The following is a 23,231-nucleotide window of genomic DNA, read 5'->3' as shown; positions in this document are numbered from 1 at the left end:
ATGGGTTTAATGTATGATAAGAATTTGTACGTGGCAAAGGACGCTATTGGAAATGGGAAACTTGTGGGTGCAAGGCTAGATAAAAATGTGGTAGTGATGGATATGGACCTTATGGAGTAAGGAGTTACATGACTTAGAGCGTGAATTGATAGAAAGATAAGGTGTATCTATGGATTTAGTGCGAAATCATGAAACTATAATTATGTGGGGCTGATAGCATGATGGAAACCAACTATTATAGAGAATAAGTCTGATTGCTATGAGTGAAAACGTGTGAAATAGGGGTCTGTAGTGCTTAGCAAAAACCAGTATTGCGCTTGTACTGGTGTAATGCCTAACGGTGGTGTTTGGTCGCTAGACGAAAGCTACCAAATCAAAAGGGCTAGTTACGAATGGTGACTGCCGGTGGGGTGTGTCCTGCCAGGCGATATCTGCAGATCAGTGGGCACCAGAGGCGTTTGGCGCCTAGCGGCATGTGTCCCCCGCCAAGCGGTCTGGGAGCGCATTGTGCCTGGCGGCTTGTGAGCAGCGCCAGGCGATATTGGTGAGGCCAAAGTGGTTTGGTTATTTGATTGTGTGTGGTCTACAAGGCTTTGGTGATTAGGGATGGCAACGGGGCGGGGTGGGAATGGGTTTCGCTATCCCATACCCATCCCCGTAAAAAAAATTCATACACATCCCCATACCCAAACCCAACGGGTATCAAACTTTTGTCCCATCCCCATCCCCACCAGGTAACGGGTATAATCTCGTACCCATCCCCGTACCCATTTTCTTACTACTTTAATATTAATTTTAATTAATTTTTATAAAATAATAAAAAATTACGGTAAAGGAAACATAATATTATCAAATATTCAATATTAGGAGTATGGTTGTTTCTTCGATATCAAATACTTTGAAATAAATTATAATTGTTTACATTTTAGATTAGAATATCAAATAAAATTTCATGAGAACCAAAACATTTGTTAAATTTGCAAACATTAATGAAACCTAGTTGATAAAATTTAAAAATATTTTTAAAAAAATATAAAAAGAAAAGAAATATTCAAATTAAAATATATTTTAAATGTTTGTTTACTTCAATTTTTTAAATTATAATGAATCTCTTTTTTATACACTAATAAAAGTTATAATAGATCACTTTATCAAAATGACACAAAGAACACATAATAAACATAATAATACAATTTTAAGATAGATCTTGTATCTTTTAAACTTCAATATATGTTAGATGGTGATAAAAAAAAAAATTCATGGCAATTACATTAAATTTTTATATTGTATTAAATAAAAATTATTTATTCAATTATAGTAAAAAATTAAAATATGATTGTAATGAGTTAGAAAATAAAAAATAATTAGATAAAATTTATCAAAATAATATTCTACAATATAAAAATAAACAAAAAATAAAAATATTAAAAAATTAACAAATGTGTGTCTTATAAACAATTTGGAGACCATTGAAAGGAATCGCATAAAGAAAAACAAATGTATAATTAAGGGTATGATAAGATGAAAAATATCTTAGAGATCTAAGAAAAATTTTCAAATATCAACATATATACTCAATGGTTGAGAAATAACAAAAATTGTTTGAGCGAAACAAAATAGTTCTTAAAATGAAACAAAAATTAATATTAATAATAATAAGTAAATAATTTTTTTATATTACCTAGTAAATGAAAGGTTTATGCTATTAAACACTTAAATTGAGAGTATTAAATATTCTCATATGAAAGGAAAATATACAATAAATACTTAAATTGAGAGTATTAAACATTCTGGTTTTTTTGAATTCTTTTGAATTTTTTTGAATTTTTTTAATATTTTTTTAAGATTTTTTAATATTTTTTAATATTTTTAATTCTTTACATGTGTCACTTCACAGTTGTGCCACGTGTCAAAAATTAACAATTTTGACACGTGGCACAACTATAAAGGGACACGTGTAAAGAGTTAAAAGAAAATGAAAAAAATTACAAAAAATAAAATAAAAAAATTCAAAAAGTTCAAAAAAACTAGAAATTGACACGTGACGTTCACTTTAAAATCGTCTGGTCAAATTAACGGTTAGGACCAAATTGAGACAACGAAAAATTGGAGGACCAAATTGAAATTTTATGACAAATGGAAGACCAAAAGCGTAATTTAACCTAAAAAATAATAGAAATATTCAAATGTTAGACATAAAATTCTTTTAATTGACATACATCATTTTAACATTTTTACATAAAGGTTATGATAAGATAAAAATATATTGGAGATGCGAAGGAGTTTCATGACAAACCAAATAATTAGAAGAAATAAAAGATAGAAAGTATATATATATATATATATATATATATATATATATATATATATATATATATATATATATATGGTTACTTAATTAATTGTGAATATTTTAATAATTTTATCGAGGATGGAGATATGGCGGGGACGAGTATTATAGCGGGGATATGTACATCCCCATCCTCATCCCTATACCCAATTGAAAAATCGGGGATTCCCCATACCCATACCCAGTCAATGCGGGGATTCACTGTCAAAACGAGGACGGGTTCGGACAATACCCACGGGGACGGGTTTATTTGCCATCTCTATTGGTGATACTTCAAAGGTTGGCTTGCTGGTGTTCCTTGAGTTGTGGTTTGGAACGTATTCCTTGAGTTGTGGCTCGGGATAGTGGTTAAACATGTGGCATTCCTTGAGTTGTGGCTCAGAATGAAATCTCTTGAGTTGTGGCTCGAGATGGCGGATGAACACGAGCAACTCTTGAGTTGTAGCTCAAGGTGGCGGATGAACACGAGGAACTCTTGAATTGTGGCTCGGGTTGGCGAGTGTTGTCGATGTGAGTGTGCACGTTGTGGCGTGTACAGATGGATCTAGTTAGATTTCCCTCCTCAGTAATAAGTTGATGAGTTTGGTAGTCTTGGGACATTACAAATGATATTCGTATTGGAAACTCAACCTAACATTACGGTGTGTTATCCGTAGCAAGGTTTCTTGCACGTGCTCTACCAGTTGTGGCTGGTAGGTGTGGCAGCAAGACATCTTGAGGTACTCATCAGAAGACGTAGAACACGGTTGACTTGGTGGTGGCCATGTGTGTGTGAAATCAAAGGATATAGTTTCCTTTGGTGTGTTTGAAATCATATGATTTGTATGCATATGTTTTATTCTGTTAGCTCACTCTATTTGCTTGTGTTTGGCGATGATCATGTACGCGGTACACGGGAGCAAATGATCTTGCAGGTGGATCTGGTGAGGCTTAGTGCCGGAGCGATGCTAGTATTGGGAGAAAAGAGATTTAATCAATTTTATTAATTTATGTATTTTAAGGATTATGTAAACATTTGGATTATTGAACATCGTTTTTATATTTGAATTTTATAAATTATGAATTTGAGATATTTCACGATGAAATAAAGTTTTAAATTTTTCGTTTTTTTGGGAAATGAGGTTTTATTAATTGACTCCTATTTACTATTTCTTTATTTTATTATTTAAATCTGTAATATTCGGTTGGGATGTTACACCAAACATTACACTACACAAAACAAGGATAACCAACAGAATTAAAATAGAACAATACACAAAGAACAAAGAAGATTAGCAGGATGGAGCTGAGCTCGCCCAAAACTGTTCCAAGGGTATCTCGTTGGGGGAGTATATTGCCACTCGGCGAGCAATCAAAACAAATATAACAGCAGAAGACAGTGGGTTTGACTTGTTGGGAAAGAAATAAAAAATTGCAACAAACAATGTTAGGGAGCTTCACTCGCTGAGCAAACAAGCTCGCTGGCAAGCTGCTTCACTTGACGGGTTATGTTCGCTGGACAAATCACTATGAGCAGAACACAAAAACACAACAAACACGCAGTCGCTAGGCGCACACACAACTAACCCAACTAAACCTTATGAAAATGGCACACAAGATGAACCAAACATACAATACACATAGATTCAAGAAGCAGGAATATTAAATCAACCAAAATAGAACCCTAACACCAATCCTAAACATCAAAACAACAACAAAAGAGAATGGAAGCAAGTACCACTTACTTGATGAAAGAGGCAAGGAGAAAACGTGAAAAATGGATTCTAAAGTAAATGGAGGTGTAGCTTAGGCAAGAAAGAGGGAGGGGATGGCTAGGGTAAAAAGAAGAAAGGGAAGAAGGGTTAAAATGAAAAACAATTAATGAGGTGTAACCGCAGTTGCTTGTTGGGCAAGCCAATCCTCTCGCTGCGCAAACTGCTTCGAAAATTTAAAAAGCAGCTTTGACCCTAACTACCCTCTGACAATAATTAATGTCATTTCAGTCCCTGAGCAAGTGGTCAGGTTTCCTCGTCAAAAATTTGAATTTGATTTTTTTTAAAGAAAATAAAACAATGTTCGTTGTTGTGTGAGTGTGTCGCCCAGCGAGTGGTTCCAAGGGCAAAAATTGTTCAGAAATAGGGTGAGCAAGAAAACTTCACCCAACGATTTTATTGGCCAAAAAATTTTGATGGAGCAGAGGTCCTGCTCGCTAGGCGAGGGTTGGCGTCGTTGGGCGAGTCTATAAAATTTTGGAATTGTTTTTTTATGAAAAACTAGACTTGTAAAGCTAGTTTCTCTTCGCTGGATGAACAATGACAAACCTTAGGCACCCAAAATATGCTAAACAGAATCTACTAACTAAGAAAAACTCAAAACACTGGGTTGCCTCCCAAACAGCGCTTGTTTAACATCATTAACTCAACGCTTGTAAGCTCACGGGGTCATCTAGATGAATGATAATGGTGAGGCGTTCAACCTCACCCCCTAGACAGTGCTTAAGCCATAGACCATTCACAACCCAACTCCTTATTGGATCATCTAAAGAGGGATCCATCAACTTTATTGCTCCATAGGGTTTGACTTCCTTAATGGTGAAGGGTTCAGACCATTTAGACCTGATCTTGTCCAGAAATAATTTGAGCCTGGAATTGAACAACAACACTTGTTGGCCAGGTTGAAATTCTTTCTTAAACAGCTTTTTATCATGATACATTTTGACTCTCTTCTTGTAGCTTTTGGAGTTCTCATATGCAGTCAATCTCATCTCTTCAAGCTTCAACAATTGCATCCTTCTCTTCTCAGTAGATAAGGAGGGCTCAAAATTCAAAAACATCAAGGCCTAGTATGCCTTGTGCTCCATCTCCACAGGCAAGTGACATGATTGGCTATAGGCTAGCTGGTATGGCAATAATCCAAAAGGAGTCTTCATGGCAGTCCTATATGCTCAGAGAGCATCATCAAGCTTTAAGGACCAATCTTTTTTAGATGACGCAACAGTCTTCTCTAGAATCCTCTTAATCTCACAGTTATACACTTCGGCTTAACCATTAGTTTGTGGATGATAAGGTGAAGCAACCTTGTGCCTCACTTCATAGTGTTTCAAGACTTTTTTTGCCAGTTGAGCATTGCAGAAATGGGATCCTGCATCATTGATGAAGGCCCTGCGGACTCCAAACCGAGAAAATATTTGTCTCTTTAGAAATTTGATGATTGTTTTGTCATCTTCTGACAAGCTATTGCCTCCACCCACTTGCTGACGTAATCGACTGCCACCAAAATATATTCATTCTTGAATGAAGAAGGGAGGGGACTAACAAAGTCAATTCCCCAACAATCAAAGACCTTCACTTCCAAAATGGCTTGCAACGACATATCATGCCTTCTCGAGATGCTTCGAATCCTCTCGCATTTATCATAGCTCTTGGCATGAGCTTAAGCATCCTTAAACAAAGTGAGCCAATATAACATGGATTGAAGCACTTTAGCAGTTGTCCTATCACCATTAAAGTGACCATCATACGGCGAGTTGTGGCAATGCCACAAGATTCCTGCAACTTCCTCTATAATGACACACCTCCTCAAAAGATTATCAACGCCAAGCTTAAATAAGAAGGGATCATCCCAAATGAACTGCTTTGCATCATGCAAGAATTTCTTCTTTTGATGCCATTTAAGATCTTCTAGGAGAACTCATGTAGCCTTGAAATTAGCCATGTCAACAAACCATGGCCTCTCTTGAATTAGCATAAGCTTTTCATCTAAAAAAGCTTCTTGGATCTCCTTCTCTTTGCATGTCACTTCTTCATTCACTAACCGAGAGAGATGATCAACAATAACATTCACACTCCCCTTCTTATCTCTGATCTCCAAATCAAACTCTTGAAGCAAGAGAACCTATCTAATTAACCGTGGTTTGGAGTTAGGTTTGGTCAACAAATATTTTATGGCAGAATGGTCAGTGTAAATGGTAACTTTAGACCAAATGAGATAAGGTCTAAACTTCTTTAGAGTGTATACAATAGCCAAAAACTCCTTTTCTGTCGTGGCATAGTTCAATTCAGCTCCATTCAAGACCTTGCTTGCATAATAAATGGCATGAAACAATGTTTCTCACCTCTGGCCAAGAACAACTCCTATAACATAGTCGCTAGCATCACATATTATCTCAAAGTCTTGTTTCCAATTTAGCGGATCATCACGTGTTCACTACCATCCATGAACCTACCCGCTCATGGCACAACAACCCCTTATCCAAGTTTCACATCACAACATGATAACAAAAACAAGAAAAGCACATTACGCTACACAAGGTACATACTCAAGCTGGTCTTAGGGATTCCAATGCTTCCACGAACCTGCCCGCTCGTGGTCCAACTCTACGAACTTCCCCGCTCGTAGTCCAACTTTACAGACCTCCCCATCCGTAGTCCAACACACGTGATCCACCAGCTATGAACCTCCCCGCTCGCAGCATCTCTCACGTGTGAGCACGGATCATACGAACCTCCCCGCTCGTGTCCCCACACGAGAGTATCATGATATGAACCTCCCCGCTCATATCATCACGTGTTCATCACCAATCTTGAACCTACCCGCTCATGACAACATCAAGCATATCCCAGACCAGGACCAACACAACAAGTCATGCAAAACATATCACAACGCAACCCTGCCACTACACCATCGCCTAGCACAACCTAAGCAACGCTAGGCGAAATGGAAGTACAGACCGTCTAGCGGTTCCACATCACCGTCGGGTGCCACAACTCATAAGACATTCCTGTTTCCTACTATCGCCTGACGATTCAGTCTACACCGTCAGGCGCTACACTAGTAATGTGACACTACTGGTTTTTGGTACTCTAATTCATTTCCTAGAATTCAACCATTCAATTCTCAAACATCCAAAAATCAACACACACATTCATATATTCCAAATTATAACATCACAACACATATGCATCTTTTAAGTATAAGCACACATTCCTCTCTTTTATAATTCATATATACTTACCTCTTAAATCAATTCCAACACACACTTTATTTTCCCCTTCTCATTTTTCCAACCCTTTGCATGTTTACAATTCACATACCCCTTAAAAGACACAATGAAAGTTATATACGTATTTTGCATGCCCTCGCAATTCCATTATATTTAAAGTATGATTATCATGTTCCCATACTTTCCCAAAACCCGTCATGATCATGCAACACTCGGTCATAGTGATATCATCAATAGTGGCCTTATTCACACACTGATAACATCTTACATTCGAGCTAACATATATAGGTTCATATATTCAACATGTCTCAGCAAGCATTACCAAAAACATAGTCATCAATCACACATCTATATATTTATATATATACATTCACCAATCAAGGCCATACCAGCACTTGAGCACACTTAATCATCCATTAGTAATCATACTATTAGGGAATTCAACAACCAATCATGAGTGACGTATATCTCCCTCTACAGGCATCCAATTCAAATCTCCCCCATTCAAAGTGAAGAAAAACATGTTGTGAAACCCCTTCCAAAATTTCACCTAAATCAGACGGTTAACGAAGCGGAAAATGCAGTTTTACGAAAACTGCGTAGACTAGAAAAATCGGTGGCGCCTAGCGCCTAGAAAATCAAAGCTTGGCACCTGGCGATATCAAAGCTGCGCCTGGCGGTTCCTGCTGCACGAAAAGTACGAAAAATAGCGTTTTTGTACAGTATTCGCATCACTTGGAGATTCATCAGAAAAAACCCAGAATTGGGTTAATAATCATGCGTCGCCTTGTGGCATACACAAAGCCGCTAGGCGGTTTCTGGGGATTTTCCAGAAATGCGTAAACAGAGAGATTTTTATCATATAAAGGCATCACATTCATATAGTATAACACGAAAATAAGTATAGATCATATACACATATAAAGGAACTCCCCTAACCTGTTAATCCTTGCTCAATTTGGAAGAACCAAGACTTCTCTTGTGCCACCACTAGTCCAACTTTGGCCTTCTCCCAATGCACTTGATGCTCTTCTCAAGTCCACCCAAAACACCTTCAGAGCCCCCTTTTCCACTGATAATTTCGTTTGTCCTCTGCCCTTTCACGTTTGTCTCTCTTTCTTCATCAAAAACTCTCTAATTAGAGCATTAATTAAGCCTTAATGCTTGTTAATGATAGGGAAAACGAAAATGGCTTTGAATTAGGTGTTAATGACCATTCAAAGACCATTATTGGTTGTCTCCCAGCCCACTAGGCTGCCTCCCTTTTCATCTCCATGCCAAAAGAAATTTTGGCAAAAAGAAAATTAAATTCGTTCTTAACAAGGTTTGAACCCACAACCATTCAATTACAAAGTCAATGCACGACCAATTCAACCAATTCATGTTTCGTGATAATTCCTATAATTTTAGGATTACATTATCAGTAAGCACATTCACACATAACATTAACATTAAAATAATACACTTATTAAAATAGCATACAATTAGCATACATAAGACTTGAACCCAAGTCCTTTCAACTTAACTAAGTACTCTCAACCATTTGAGCTAGTACTTTTCCACATCATAACAAACTACATTAAATGCCATAAAGGCTCCCACGACCCACATTTAATTGGAGTGTCATTCTTGTGGGCTTTAATTCCAAATCTCCAATCCTCCTCATTACAAAAAGAGGCATCAAGTTAATGCTTGCTCCCAGATCAATTAATTCCTTCCCAATAGCCAACTCTCCAATAGTGCATGGAATAGTGAAACTAATGGGATCTTTGAACTTTGGTGGAAGCAACTTTTGGATGATGGCACTACAATTTCCTTGGACTTCGATGGTCTCTTCTTCTATGTGCTTCCTTTTCTTGGTGAGCAACTCCATCATGAATCGAGCATATGAAGGCACTTGTTGGAGAGCCTTGGAGAAGGGATACTAATCTCTAGCTTCTTGAATATGTCTAAAAAATCGCCCAAATTGCTTATCCTTTTCTTTTCTAGAATGCATTTTAGGGTAAGGAAGGGGTTTCTCAACACTTTTTCCTATACTCTTCTCTTTCTCTTTCTCTCTCTCTCTCTCTCTCCCATTTCTTTATGTCCTCCCTCAACATTCTCATCTTCTTTTTCAATGCTCTCTACTTTTCTCTCATTTAACTCTCACTCTCTTTTTTTTTTCTCATCTTTTCTCTTTTCTTTTCTCTCTTCTAACACCTTTCCACTCCTTGTAGTAATAGCTTTAAAATGCTCTTTTGGGTTAACTTCAATGTTAGCCATAACATTTGTATCAGATTTCTCCTCCGTCCTCTTACTTATTTGGCCCATTTGAACTTCAAAGTTACGAATAGTAGCTTCGGTGCTCTTGTGGTTTGAGATTGACACTTGCATGAATTGATTGAGTGTGGTGCCAAAGAGGGATGTTGATGTTGTTGAAATTGTTGAGGTGGTGGTCTATTTGAGGGCCTTGCTTGTCCAAACCGTGGTTGTAATTGCCTTGGCAGCTTGTATTACCCATGTAATTAACCTCTTCTTGAGATGTGTTCAGCATGGGGAACTGCCCATTGATATGATCTCCACCACAAAACTCACAATTTTGCACCTATTGTTAATGTTGAGCTTGAGACACATTTCAAAGATCTTGCAGAAGTTGAGAGAGCTTCTTCATGAGAGCTTCAAGCTATCGTGTCATGGTTTTGTTTTGTGCCAATAAAGCATTATGAGACTGAAGTTGTAGAACACTTTTTTGTTGAGATTGAGCTCTCTTATTGCTCCCTTCTAAAGTGCGTCATCTTTGACCTCCAACATCGTCATGAGGATTTTCTGCCAAGTCTTCTTCCTCTTCCTGATCAGATGAAGAAATGAGAGTTGGATCAGGAATAAAAGTTGCTTCTCTAGCTTCCCTGCTCTACCTTCTTCTTCTAGTATTATTTCTTTAAGTCGTTCTTTCGATTTCAAGATCAAAGAGACAATTATCGGCTCTAGTTCTACTTCTCATGCAAAATAAGAAACACTAGAAAAGCCAAGTTACGCAAAAGGGTAAGTATATACAGTTGGAATATATACAATGAAATGTGAAAAACAAATTAATGAATGAAATGAATAAGCCTAAACTGGTAAATAACACACGATTTGCCTAAACAACAAACAATTCTCCTTTGGTACCAGAGAGGGATGTTGTTGAAATTATTGAGGTGGTGGTCTATTTGAGGGCCTTGCTTGTCCCATGCTTGGGTGAGGCCTCCAACCTTGGTTGTAATTGCCTTGGCGACTTGTATTACCCATGTAATTAACCTCTTCTTGAGATGTATTCAGCATGGCGCACTACTCATTGGTATGATCCCCACCACTCAACTCACAATTTTGCACCTATTGTTGGTGTTGAGCTTGAGAAAAATTTTGAAGATCTTGCGGAAGTTGAGAGAGCTTCTTTGTAAGACCCGAGAAAAATTAGAAAACGAAAGGGAAACACACATAAAAATTGATGGCTTGTTTGAGATTGTGGATTTATTTAGATTAACTATTTTATTTAATTTTGATATATGATGGAATAATTAATTGATTGATTTAAATTAAGTGTTGTTTATTTATTTTAAATATTTATTTAATTATGGAATGTAAACTATATATATGTATAAATAATTGGTGCGCCTTATGTCACGAGAGAACATCTAGTTTAGTGGCTAGCGCTATTATTTATATGTGTAGGTACATGGGTTCGAATATGTAGTGGTTTTAATTATTTTATTTTCTCTTGCCTCCTTTAAGTTGTGGGGCCCATAAAACTTTTTCAAATTAAGTTTCTCTTTTTCCATTGCTGCAACCTGCAACATTTATATTATGTATTTGTTTTCAAACCCTTGATGCTACGTGAAGATAATAAAAGAGAGAGTTTTTAATTTATAGAATCTTAACCAAATATTAAAAAACCCAAAACAGGAGGGTATTAATATTAATTGAAGGTTAGGGTTTTGGGGAGAGGGAGAGAACGAGATTTGGAGAAACAGGAGAAACATGGAGAGTGAAAGAAGAGGCTGCGGGAGAAACGTGTAGTGAAGTACCAAATCCAGGTAGGGGAAGCTATATCTTATTTTCCTTTTCCTTGTTTTCTAGTTACTTGATGCACGAAGCTTGATATATTCTCTTTTCTTTCTCTATACTTTGGTTGTCTGGTGAATGGTTCCTTGGAGAGTTTGTATAGTTTTATAGAATGATGATAAGGGTTGTGTTGTTTCATTTTCTACTTCACGTGTTAGACATATTTTCCATACTTGGTAGAGTTGCTTCATAGTCTCCACAACCTTGTACGTTTACTTTATTTTCACACTAGATCCATTGTTTATTGAAAGAAAGCCTACCTTTGCATTGCCTTAGAGGGGTACCTCAAGGATTCATATTAGTATTTTTCTTTATGTTAAGCATTTAGGGTTCCTTTTTGGGATGCGTGGGGACGCATGAGCATAGAGGGTTTATGTTTTAGTGGTTTTGATGGTCACTACATAAGCATCATAGGATCTGTAGAACTAGAATGCTATATGCACTAGGTCGGGTTCTACGTGGTATTGCTATAGTTTTGAGAGGGTTTATGTTTGGAATGTATTTCCCATTGAGTACAGCGTTGGAGTGATTTGGGAATGCAGGTCATACGTTTCTATAAGTTTTCTTGAGGCAAGTTTCGTTTCCAGTTTTTGGGATATTTGGGCTGGTGTTTTAATGTGAGGAATGTAGCTTTGGATTCTTTCATTAATAGTAAAGGCCATGGCTGCTAGTTAGAGATCCATTCATCTTAGTGTTAAACTTTCATAGTTTTGATGGGACAAGCCCTTTATGGCAGCGTTTAAATTTACGTAATGGCCTCAAACCACACATCCATTTTCTTCCACTTTCCTTGCTTCCTATAGAACCCATTTAATAGCTTTGTTTTCTCTCTTTTATGTAGTACATCTTTAGTTTGATGGGACCTACATATAAACTTACTTTTGCTTCTTTGTGAGATTTTGGGTTTCAACATTTACGTAAATGCATGGTTCTTATAAATTTGTGTTTTACAACTTGTTTTAAGTTGGTAGGACCACATTGATGAAGGATTATCTTGTTCCTTTTTAGATTTTTCAATATGGTGTGAGTTGATTAAGAAAGCTAAGTGAAATCCCCACTGGACATTAAGATAGCAAGCTATCTAGATGTGAAGATTCCTTTCACAAAGCTCAAGAGAAGAAGATGATGGATTGATTCAAACAAAAAGGAAATGGAAAGCACATAAACCATAGAAAGCCAAGAACAATTAAAGGAAGAAGAAAACATAAAATGGAAAGGAAAGAAATGGTAAAAATGTGAGAAGCACGCCACTACAAGGCTAGGCTAGAAGCCATGAAAACCTTGAAGATGAGTGGATGTGTGCCGCCACTTGCTATGCAAGATAAGGCTTAAAAGTATTCACTCCCTAGGGAGGAAACTCTCACAAATGGTTGAGACACAAAAGTGTTTTTACTTCAAAATGTTCAACCCTTTTACATGTCTAGGAGCACCCCTTATATAGAAGAGTTTAGGGGCCTCTAAGAAAATAAAAGATACCTAAGGATGTCTCTACAAAAACCTAACCTTAGCTTCTAGAAACTAGGTCAAATAAGGTTACAAAAATGAGAGACAAAAGAGCTAACTATGGTGTGTGCAAGGCTAATTTCGTTTTAGCACAAAAGGAGACAAAGAATGTGTCTCATATGTCTCCAAAAAAGTGGCCAAAGTGTGCTAAAAACAAAGGAGACCAAAGTTACATAGGTACACTTGCTTCATGCCTTTTACTTTATGCTTTATGTCTTTGCTTTACTCTCTCCTCCACATCATTTATGCTCCCCAATCACCATGTGCCACCTAGCATTGCTTTCTTACTCCTAATTAACCTACAAAGCAAATAAACATAGATTAGCATGTTGGCTTAAGTCAAGTCAACTATAGTTAACAAGTCAAACCTAGTCAAAGGTCAATAAGTCAACTAAAGTTGATTCAACTAAGTCAACTTTGGGAATCAAAAATAGCAAAGTCAAATGAAAGGGATGAAGGATTAGTGAACTTCCTTTCTAAACATGCTTAGTCTTCTTAAGCATTTGCCTCCATCCTTGGTTGGGGTCAATCCTTCATCATCCTCCCCTCCTTGGAGAGAATTTGACCACAAATTCTTTAAGCCTTTGTAGATGGAGCTTGACTTGATTTGGGGGAGGATTTGCGCCTCCCTTTTATGAGCTCTTGTTCCATCCTTTCTAAGGGTATTACCCCTAGCTTTGGTTAGGCCATCTCTATTTTCTAGACCATTCTTCCTCTCATGCTTGGGCATTGGGTCTTCCTTTTGAGCCTTGGAAGAGAAGGAAGAATGGTGATGTCCATCTTGCTTTGGAAATCTTTTTTTGGAGTCAAGTAACACTTTGGAGGTAACTTGCTCTTTTTCTTTTTCATCTTTTCTCTTATCTTTCACTTTATTTTGGTCCTCATTTGCTTGATTGGGTGAGAGAGGTAGGAGTGTGAACTTCTTGCCTTGGAAGGAGAAAGCATAGGTGTTAGCATGGCCATCATAAAAGACTTTTTTATCAAATTGCCATGGCCTACCTAGCAAAATATGAGTTGCTTCCATAGGCACAACATCACATAACACCTCATCTTTAAAATTTCCTATTGAAAAGTTAATGAGGACTTATTGAGTTACTTTAATGTCTTCTTCCTTAAGCCATGATAGTTTGTAAGGCTTGCCATGAGGGATAGTTTTCAAGCCAAACTTGTCCACAACCCTTGTGCTAACCACATTTACACAACTTCGATTATCTATGATGAGGGGACATAGTTTGTCATTGATATGGCACCTTGAATGAAAAATGTTTTGTCTTTGAGAAGGGTCAAGTTCCTTGGAAACTTGTCTTAGTTGGTTCCTTATCATTAACAATCCACCTTCAAGGGGTTTAATCTTTTCACTTGGAGAAGAAGTGTGGGAAGAAGTACTTTTGGGGGAAGGGGGAGAAGAATGTTCACTCTCTAATTCTCTTCTAAGGTTTAAAGCCATGGTTCTTTTCGTAGGACAATTTGAAGCTATGTGTCCATATTCCAAACACTTAAAACATTTTATAGAACTTGTCTTTGTACCTTGAGAAGAATTAGGAGTTTCATTAGAAGGCCTAGACGAATTAGTCCTAGGAGGTGGGCCTTGGGAACTCTTGGGTGGTGATTTATCATGTTTTCTTTCTTTACCTTTCCAAGTACTAGAATAGTAGTCATTGTATGAACCACTCCTCTTGGCCTCTTTTTTCTTTTGCAATTGAGTTTCAACTTTGATGGCCAAATGTAAAACTTTGTCAAGAAAGGAGTACTCATATAACTCTACTAAATCTTGTATGTCCCTCCTTAACCCACTCACAAATCTAGTTACATTTTCCTCTTCACTTTCAAATTGGAGTCCTACTTTTAGAAGCATGGACTCCATTAACTTGTAATATTCATCTACACACATGGACCCTTGTTGAAGCCTTTGGAGCTTCAAAAGAGTCTCCCTCCTATAATAGGAAGGAACGAATCTAGCGCGCATCAAATTTTAAATTTCCCTCCAAGAAGTCGCGAGTGACTCTTTGTTAATATTGTCCATACATAATTGTTGCCACCAAGTCATGGCATAATCCTCAAACTCTAAGACTACCAAATCTACTTGCTTTTGATCACTAACTACATGAATGGTAAAAATTTGGTCCACTTTTTGTTCCCACTCAATGTAGATGTTTGGGTCATTTTCTCCTTTGAACTTAGGAATCTTTGGAGTTTGCTTCTCTTGTGATGGGTTGCGCCTAAAATGCCCTCTTTTCCTAGCCTCTCTTTCTTGCTCTTTAGCTTCAAGCCTTTGAATGTGCTCTTGGATTCTTAGGTCATTTTTCTCATTGTCCTTTCTCAATTGTTCAAAGGACTCCTTCCTAGACAACTCTAAATCCCGAAGCAATCTCATCAATGTATTGTTTTTGTTTGGAGTAGGTACATTTGATGAAGTTGCCATGATTCCTACAACAAAACACTCAAAGCCAAGACAAAATAAATGAATTAGGGGTTAGACAACATGAAAACCGAGACCAAATCCAACCCACAATGTAACCCAAGTGTTTAGATCACTCTCCCAAAGTAACAAGGCAAGGCTAGCTCTCAAAATCCACCAAAGGAGTGAAGCAAACACTTTTAAAAACTTGTTCAAAACCTTTCAAATGCAAGACAAGTGATTCGGCCACAACATCCCAAGAGTTTCAAGAAAAGAAAACTACTAAGACAAAACAAAGAACACCTAGTGACAAGCAAGAAAAGCACAAAAACAAGGAAAGCTAAACTCTAAAGAAGAAAAGTTTGAGACAAAACTTTTAACAAGACTAAAACAAGAAAAGCACATTTTAAAGACTCTATGGAAAGCACTTGACAAGCATCTTCAAGTCTTAAATCATGCATACACCAAGAAAGATCATAACCAAGTTAAAGCATGGAACTAATTTGCCAATATCACCCACTTCTCAAGCATGAAACTAGTAGCATAACACTTACTGAAAAACACACTTTTAGTTCACCAATGAGCAAGATTGCTCTCGGTTTTTAGACAATATTTGGTGCAAAAATTTTCTTCTTTTCACAACTAGTTTCATAAAATGGTGAGAAAGAGTTTTAGGTGGCTTGAACATTTAGTTCCTCAAGTTTTAGGTCAAAATCAATTTCATGGATCATACATCAAGCAAGACATAAAGTGAAAGCAAGATTCAAATACTTGGAAAAACAAGAATAAGAAAACTTCAAGCTAACATATGACATATGACTCAAGCAAAAGTTAGGCACATTTAAACACTCAAACATGTAGCTATCATGCATTTAAACTTTTGGAAATGAAGGTCAATGATTAAGCACACAAAGACATGTTATCCAACAACATTTAGGAGTAAGAAGAGTAACAAAAACAGTAGCCCAAACTGCCCAACATAACCTGAAAAATGTTGATTCGCGGTGATCTCTGCAGCTCTGACCTTTGCTCACTATTTCAATCATAACTCTCTCCACAGAACTCCAAATGCATTGGTTCTTTTTTTTTAAAAACTAGACAAACAGAGCTTTCTTTGGACATCAAGAACGTAATTTTTGGACCACTGAGCAGGTGCAGTTTAATCTTTTAAAATCGTGAACAGTTTTTGCCACCATTGTTTTTATGTGGACCATTCAAAGATAGCTACACAAGACAAGGTTAGAACATAAAATCACCATATTCAAGGACAACCAAAGCTCTAGATACCAAATGATGAAGGATTATCTTGTTCCTTTTTAGATTTTTGAATATGGTGTGAGTTGATTAAGAAAGCTAAGTGAAATCCCCACTGGACATTAAGATAGCAAGCTATCTAGATGTGAAGGTTCCTTTCACAAAGCTCAAGAGAAGAAGATGATGGATTGATTCAAACAAAAAGGAAATGGAAAGCACATAAACCATAGAAAACCAAGAACAATTAAAGGAAGAAGAAAACATAAAATGGAAATGAAAGAAATGGTAAAAATGTGAGAAGCACGTCACTCCAAGGCTAGGCTAGAAGCCATGGAAACCTTGAAGATGAGTGGATGTGTGCCGCCACTTGCTATGCAAGATAAGGCTTAAAAGTATTCACTCCCTAGGGAGGAAACTCTCACAAATGGTTGAGACACAAGAGTGTTTTTACTTCAAAATGTTCAACCCTTTTACATGTCTAGGAGCACCCCTTATATAGAAGAGTTTAGGGGCCTCTAAGAAAATAAAAGATACCTAAGGATGTCTCTACAAAAACCTAACCTTAGCTTCTAGAAACTAGGTCAAATGAGGTTACAAAAATGAGAGACAAAAGAGCTAACTATGGTGTGTGGAAGGCTAATTTCGTTCTAGCACAAAAGGAGACAAAGAATGTGTCTCATATGTCTCCAAAAAGTGGCCAAAGTGTGCTAAAAACAAAGGAGACCAAAGGTACATAGGTACACTTGCTTCATGCCTTTTACTTTATGCTTTATGTCTTTGCTTTACTCTCTCCTCCACATCATTTATGCTCCCTAATCACCATGTGCCACCTAGCATTGCTTTCTTACTCCTAATTAACCTACAAAGCAAATAAACATAGATTAGCATGTTTGCTTAAGTCAAGTCAACTATAGTTAACAAGTCAAACCTAGTCAAAGGTCAATAAGTCAACTAAAGTTGATTCAACTAAGTCAACTTTGGGAATCAAAAATAGCAAAGTCAAATGAAAGGGATGAAGGATTAGTGAACTTCCTTTCTAAACATACTTAGTCTTCTTAAGCATTTGCCTCCATCCTTGGTTGTGGTCAATCCTTCATCAATAATGGATACACTTGATAAGGTATGTTGTGAGATCAAAGAGAAAGCTCTAACATCAGACCCCTTAGAGAAGGTTTTGACAAATCAACTTGAAAGGTGGATTAATAGAGAGGAGGAGGCCATCAAAAATTGTTTAGAAGATCTAAATCTTGCCAAATAAATTTCCTCTGTTACAGCTCCAAAACTAGTGCTCAACTCCAAAAATAGAGCACAAAAGCAACAACAATTAGAGTTAAAGTAGGTACCATCACATCTAAAATATGTTTTTCATGAATAGGATGGTAAACAACCTGTGATTCTCAATAGTTTCTTGACAGATGATGAAGAATCAAGGCTGGTTGAACTTTTGAAAGGCAACAAAAGTGCAATATGCTGGACCTTGTTTTATTTGAAAGGTATTTGTCCATCCTATTGTATGCATAAGATTTTCATGAAGAATGAGTATAGACTTGTAGCTCAACCTCAAAGGCCTCTCAACCCAACAATGAAGGAAGTAGTAAGGAAGGAAGTGACAAAGTTGCTTGAGGCTGAAATGATATATCCAATATCAAATAGTGATTGGGTCAACCTTGTGCATGTTGTGCCTAAAAAAAAGGAATTATTGTGATTGAAAACAAAAACAATGAACTCATTCCTTTTAGAATAATGACAGGGTGGAGATATTTATGCCACCATTGAGAAAGAACTTCTAGCCATTGTCTATGGTCTAGAAAACTTTTGAGCATATCTCATTGGCTCAACTATTACAGTGTTTATTGATCATGTTGCAATCAAGTACTTGCTAACTAAGCCAAATTCAAAGGGCAAGCCGATCAGATGGATACTCTTATTGCAATAATTTGACTTAGTGATCAAACACAATAAAGGAAGCAAAAATTTGGTAGTTGATCACTTATCCAAATTATCATCTATGCAATCACAAGTAAGGAAGGAGAGATTTTGCAAAGTTTCCCTAATGTGAAGTTTTTGTCTATAAAAGAAAGGCCTTGGTTTTCTTATCTGACCAATTTCAAAGTAGTTGATGTGATTCCATAATAGTATAATTGGCAGCAAAAAAAGAAGCTATTTATGGATGCCAAGCAATATGTTTGGGATGATCCTTATCTTTTCAAGATTGGTGTAAATGGATTAATAAAATGGTGCTTATTTGGTGATGAAATCAAACATGTGCTATGGCATTGTCATAATTCACCATATGGAGGGAACTACAACTAGAAAGAACAACGACTAAGGTGTTGCAATCTGAATTTTATTGGCCCATCATTTTCAAGGATGCTTATGAACATTGTAAGAGATGTGATAAATGCCAAAGGACTATTGGAATCACAAAAAGACATGAGTTGCCTTTACAATACATGTTAGAAGTTGACATCTTTGATTGTTAGGGAACATATTTTGTTGGTCTACTACCAATGTCAAACACTTATGAATATATTCTAGTAGTTGTAAATTATGTGTCAAAATGGGTTCAAGCCGCATCAATTCAAAGGTTTGACTTTATGACAATGATCAAGTTCTTGAAAAGAAATATATTTTGCAACGCATGAACTAGAGCATCTGAGATTGCGGGCTTACGAATCTTCCAAACTCTATAAAAGTAATGAGAAAAGTATCATGAAAGGAAGATTCAAAGGAGAGAATTCAAGGAAGGAAAACAAGTTCTTTTGTTATTTCAAGGCTGAAACTTTTACCAAGTTAAGATCAAAATGGTTAATAAGAAGGCAAAAGAAAAGGAAAAGGTAGTGGACTAAACCCAAGAAGACACCACTCTTTAACCTTCCTATTGTCTCCTTTTCTTCCCCACCAATCTATTTATAAATAAACATTTTTCTTTTTTCTTTTCCTAGATCCAAATTCAATACCTTTTCATGATAATTTCCACTTTCAAAATATCATCCATTTCTTTTTAGTTTTCATTTTTTAGCCTATATATATACCATGATATAAATGATATTGTATTCATTTTATCATTTATTTCTGTTGAAAATGTATAATAGAATGTATTTTTTATGTTTTTTTCTTGAGGGTTTGCATATCTATTTTTAATTGGGGTTGATGGCAGGTTTTTATATGAATTAATAGAAGTTGGAAAAATATATAAATAGAAAATAGTCTATTTTAGAAACTAATGAGTTAACTCTAAATTTAAATTGGAAGTGGTAATTCATGAAAAGGATAACAAACACAAACCCTTAACAAAGATTTGGCTAGTTACATATGCTTGGTTTGCATCAGAGAAGTGGTATTGAGAGAATCATGGCCTTTACTACTCAACACAAGTTATATAATCCCTGTGAATAAAATTTTAATTGTGAAATCTTAGGTTATAATAATGATTTGCCTCCATGCTGCAACAATGTAAGTAGTAATGTTTCTTCTATATTTATTGTTTAAATTTTACGACATTTAATTTATAATTATTTGTTTTAGGTATATAGACACAATGAGTGTGAAGTAAAGTCCCTCACGTGTATATGCAAAAATTTGACAACATAAAGGTTAACATACAAAAATCTATGCGAACATGGATGTCCACCTCTCAAAGACATGTTTACTTGGCTCCATACATTGATGGGTTAGTCTTACCAACTATAACTTTTTTTTTCAAAGTTATGGTAATTATTCAACTAAACATTTCTCCTTCATTGTAGGTCCCCATTGACAATTAATAGTGATCATTCCTAAATATATATCCTAAGGTGATATATCATTTAATTCTTAAATTCATTATTTCTTGCACAAGTTGTTTAATATCAATTCTTAAATTCATGGGAATATAAGTATTACGTGATGTATTTGTATTCAATGGTTTGTGACATATATCAAAGGAGGACATGGCCGAAATAACACATCAATGGGCAAGTTATCTCCTCCACCATGTAAATTAGGTTTTGATTAGGTTTTGCTTAGGTCTGGTTTTAAGGTTTAGACTACCAATTTTAAGTTTGAAAATAGACAAAAAATGCCCAAAATGGCAAACCTAAAAAGCCTGTTTTGCACTAGCGATCTGATATCAACTCATGTGATATTATTGGATTTGGCCAAAGTAGAGGCAATGCTATATTGGGAGTGTCTTAAGAATGTTTTAGAGATAAGAAGTTTTAAGGGTTTAGTTGGTTACTATAGAAGATCAATAGAAGGACTCCCCAAGATAGTAGCACTCGTGACATAGTTAACCCATAAAGATAAACCATTTGTTTTGACAAATAGATGTGAGAAAAGTTTTCAAGAGCTTAAGATAGGGTTGACAAGTGCTCCAGTTTTGGTGATCCCTAACATAACTAAACCTTTTGAGGTTTATTATGACACCTCCCATCAGGGGTTGGGATGCATGCTCATGCAAGGGAAGAGAGTGGTAGCCTATGCTCTAAGTATTTATCCTACTCATGACTGGAGTTGGCAACTATGGTATTTTCCTTACAGACTTGAAGACATTATCTGTACAGAGAATAGTTTCAAGTGTTTGGTGATCACTAGAGCCTAAAATATTTGTTTGTTAAAAAAGAGTTGAACATGACGCAAAGATGATGGATAGAATTCCTAGAGGATTGTGATTTTAAGTTGATGTATCATCCAGGTAAAGCCAATGTGGTGGTAGATGCAATAAGTAGGAAAATAGTGCATATGTCTTCTTTGATGATTAAAGAGTTGGGGTTAGTAGGGAAATTCATAGATGTGAGGTTACAGGCGATGTTTGGGGTGGATAACATTAGATGTGGTCATCTGACTATATCTAGTGTTTTTCTTGAGCAAGTTAAAGAGAACAAGTGTGGAAGCCAAGGATTTCATGTTACGAGTAGATGAAGATTTTAGATTCAATGGAAAAGTGTGTATACCTAGTTATAAGGACTTAAAAAGGTTGGTGTTGGCGAAGGGTGCAAGAGTACACTTAGTATGCAGACCAACATGACCAAGGATAAAGAGAGATGTGGCTCAATTTGTGGCAATGTGTTTGACATGTCAAAAAGCTAACGTGGAGCATTAGAGGTTGGGTGGTATGTTACAGTAGCTTGGGGCTCCTGATTGAAAATGGGATAGCATTTCAATGGATTTTGTTACCCATTTTGTACTTACAATGAGAGGCACTAATGTAAATTGAGTTATTATGGAAAGATTGAAAAAGAATGTTCTTTTCATGCCAATAAATCTTAGGATGCCTAAGTTCAACCTAACACTACTATCTATTAGAGAGGTAGTTAAGCTACATGGGGTGCCATCAAGTATCATATCAGACAGGGATCCTAGGTTCCCTTCTTAGTTTTGGAAGATGTTATAAAATCTATTGGGGAGTCGGTTGAGGATGATTTCTTCCTATCATTGTCAAACGAATAAGTATTCTAAAGGAATATTCAATCTCTTGAGTATTTGCTAAGGACAAATGTGTTAGATCATCGAGGTAGTTGGGATGTTATTTTACCCTTGGAAGAATTCACATATAATAACAATCATCACGCTAGTATTGGAATGCCCCCTTATGAAGTGTTTATGGTAGGAGATATAGGATACCTCTTTTTTGGTATCAAGATGGGGAGGTAGTGTTGGTTGGGTCGGAGTTAGAGATTGTTTTTAGCTATATATGGAAGAAAAAGTTAGGTTGAAGGTCTTTTTTAAGTCAAATTGTTAAAGTAGCACTAACTATCGATTATTGGACATCAATTCAAAACTTAAGCTACCTAATGCTCACTACACATTTCATAGACAATGATTGGAGATATCAAAAATGGATAATCAGTTTTTCAATCATACCTAATCATAAAGGGGAAACAATGGGAAGGAAAGTTGAAGAAGTTTTAAGGGAATGGGGAGTTAGGAACGTGTCCACACTCTGTTGATAAGGCATCATCTAATATGGTTGTTACAAATTTAAAAAAAGGATTGAAGAATATGGGTGGATTATTAATGGATGGACAATTTTTTCATATGAGGTGTTGTGCTCATATACTAAACTTAGTTGTGGGTGATGGCTTAAAAGAGTTACAAAATTCAATTACAAGTATTTGGAATGGAGTTAGATTTGTAAGGTTTTCACCACAAAGATTGGCTAAGTTTAGAGAGTGCATTGAATTTTCAAAAATTGATTGCAAAAAACCAATGTGTCTTGATGTTCCCATAAGGTGGAATTCAACATATTTGATGTAAGAAGCAACAACAAAGTTTCAAGTTGCCTATGAAAAGCTTGACAATGAAGACTCTAGCTATATAGGTCTTTTGGTTATGAAGGTCCTCCAACTACTAGTGATTGGAAACATGGCCAATATTTTGTGAAGTTTCTAACAATTTTCTATAAAGCCACTAAATTGTTTTCTACATCATTGCATATGAGTATACACATTGCTTTTCACCAAATGGCTACTATTCGTTTTGCACTTGACAAGACAACTATGAATTTGAATAGTATATTAGCACCTACTGGTTGTGATATGAGGCTAAAATATCACAAGTATAGGGGTTATGTTGATAACATCAATCACTTATTGTATTTTGGTGTCATTTTTTATCCTTGTTACATGAGTATTTCATTTGGAATTTTCAATAAATGGTCAAACATGATGCTAAAAAAGTTGTAG

At 36.2% G+C, this 23,231-nt stretch overlaps 1 pseudogene; it reads left to right on the top strand.

The window, feature by feature from the left end:
- Positions 1–23,231, top strand: LOC146882410 (zinc finger BED domain-containing protein RICESLEEPER 2-like; annotated as a pseudogene).

This window comes from Vigna unguiculata, chromosome 10 (genome assembly GCF_037176805.1).
Source record: "Vigna unguiculata cultivar grain cowpea cultivar isolate G323 ecotype 2 chromosome 10, ASM3717680v1, whole genome shotgun sequence".
NCBI lineage: Eukaryota > Viridiplantae > Streptophyta > Magnoliopsida > Fabales > Fabaceae > Vigna > Vigna unguiculata.
The sequence above is the reverse complement of the archived record's forward strand: the minus strand, read 5'-3'. Positions and strand labels throughout refer to the sequence as shown.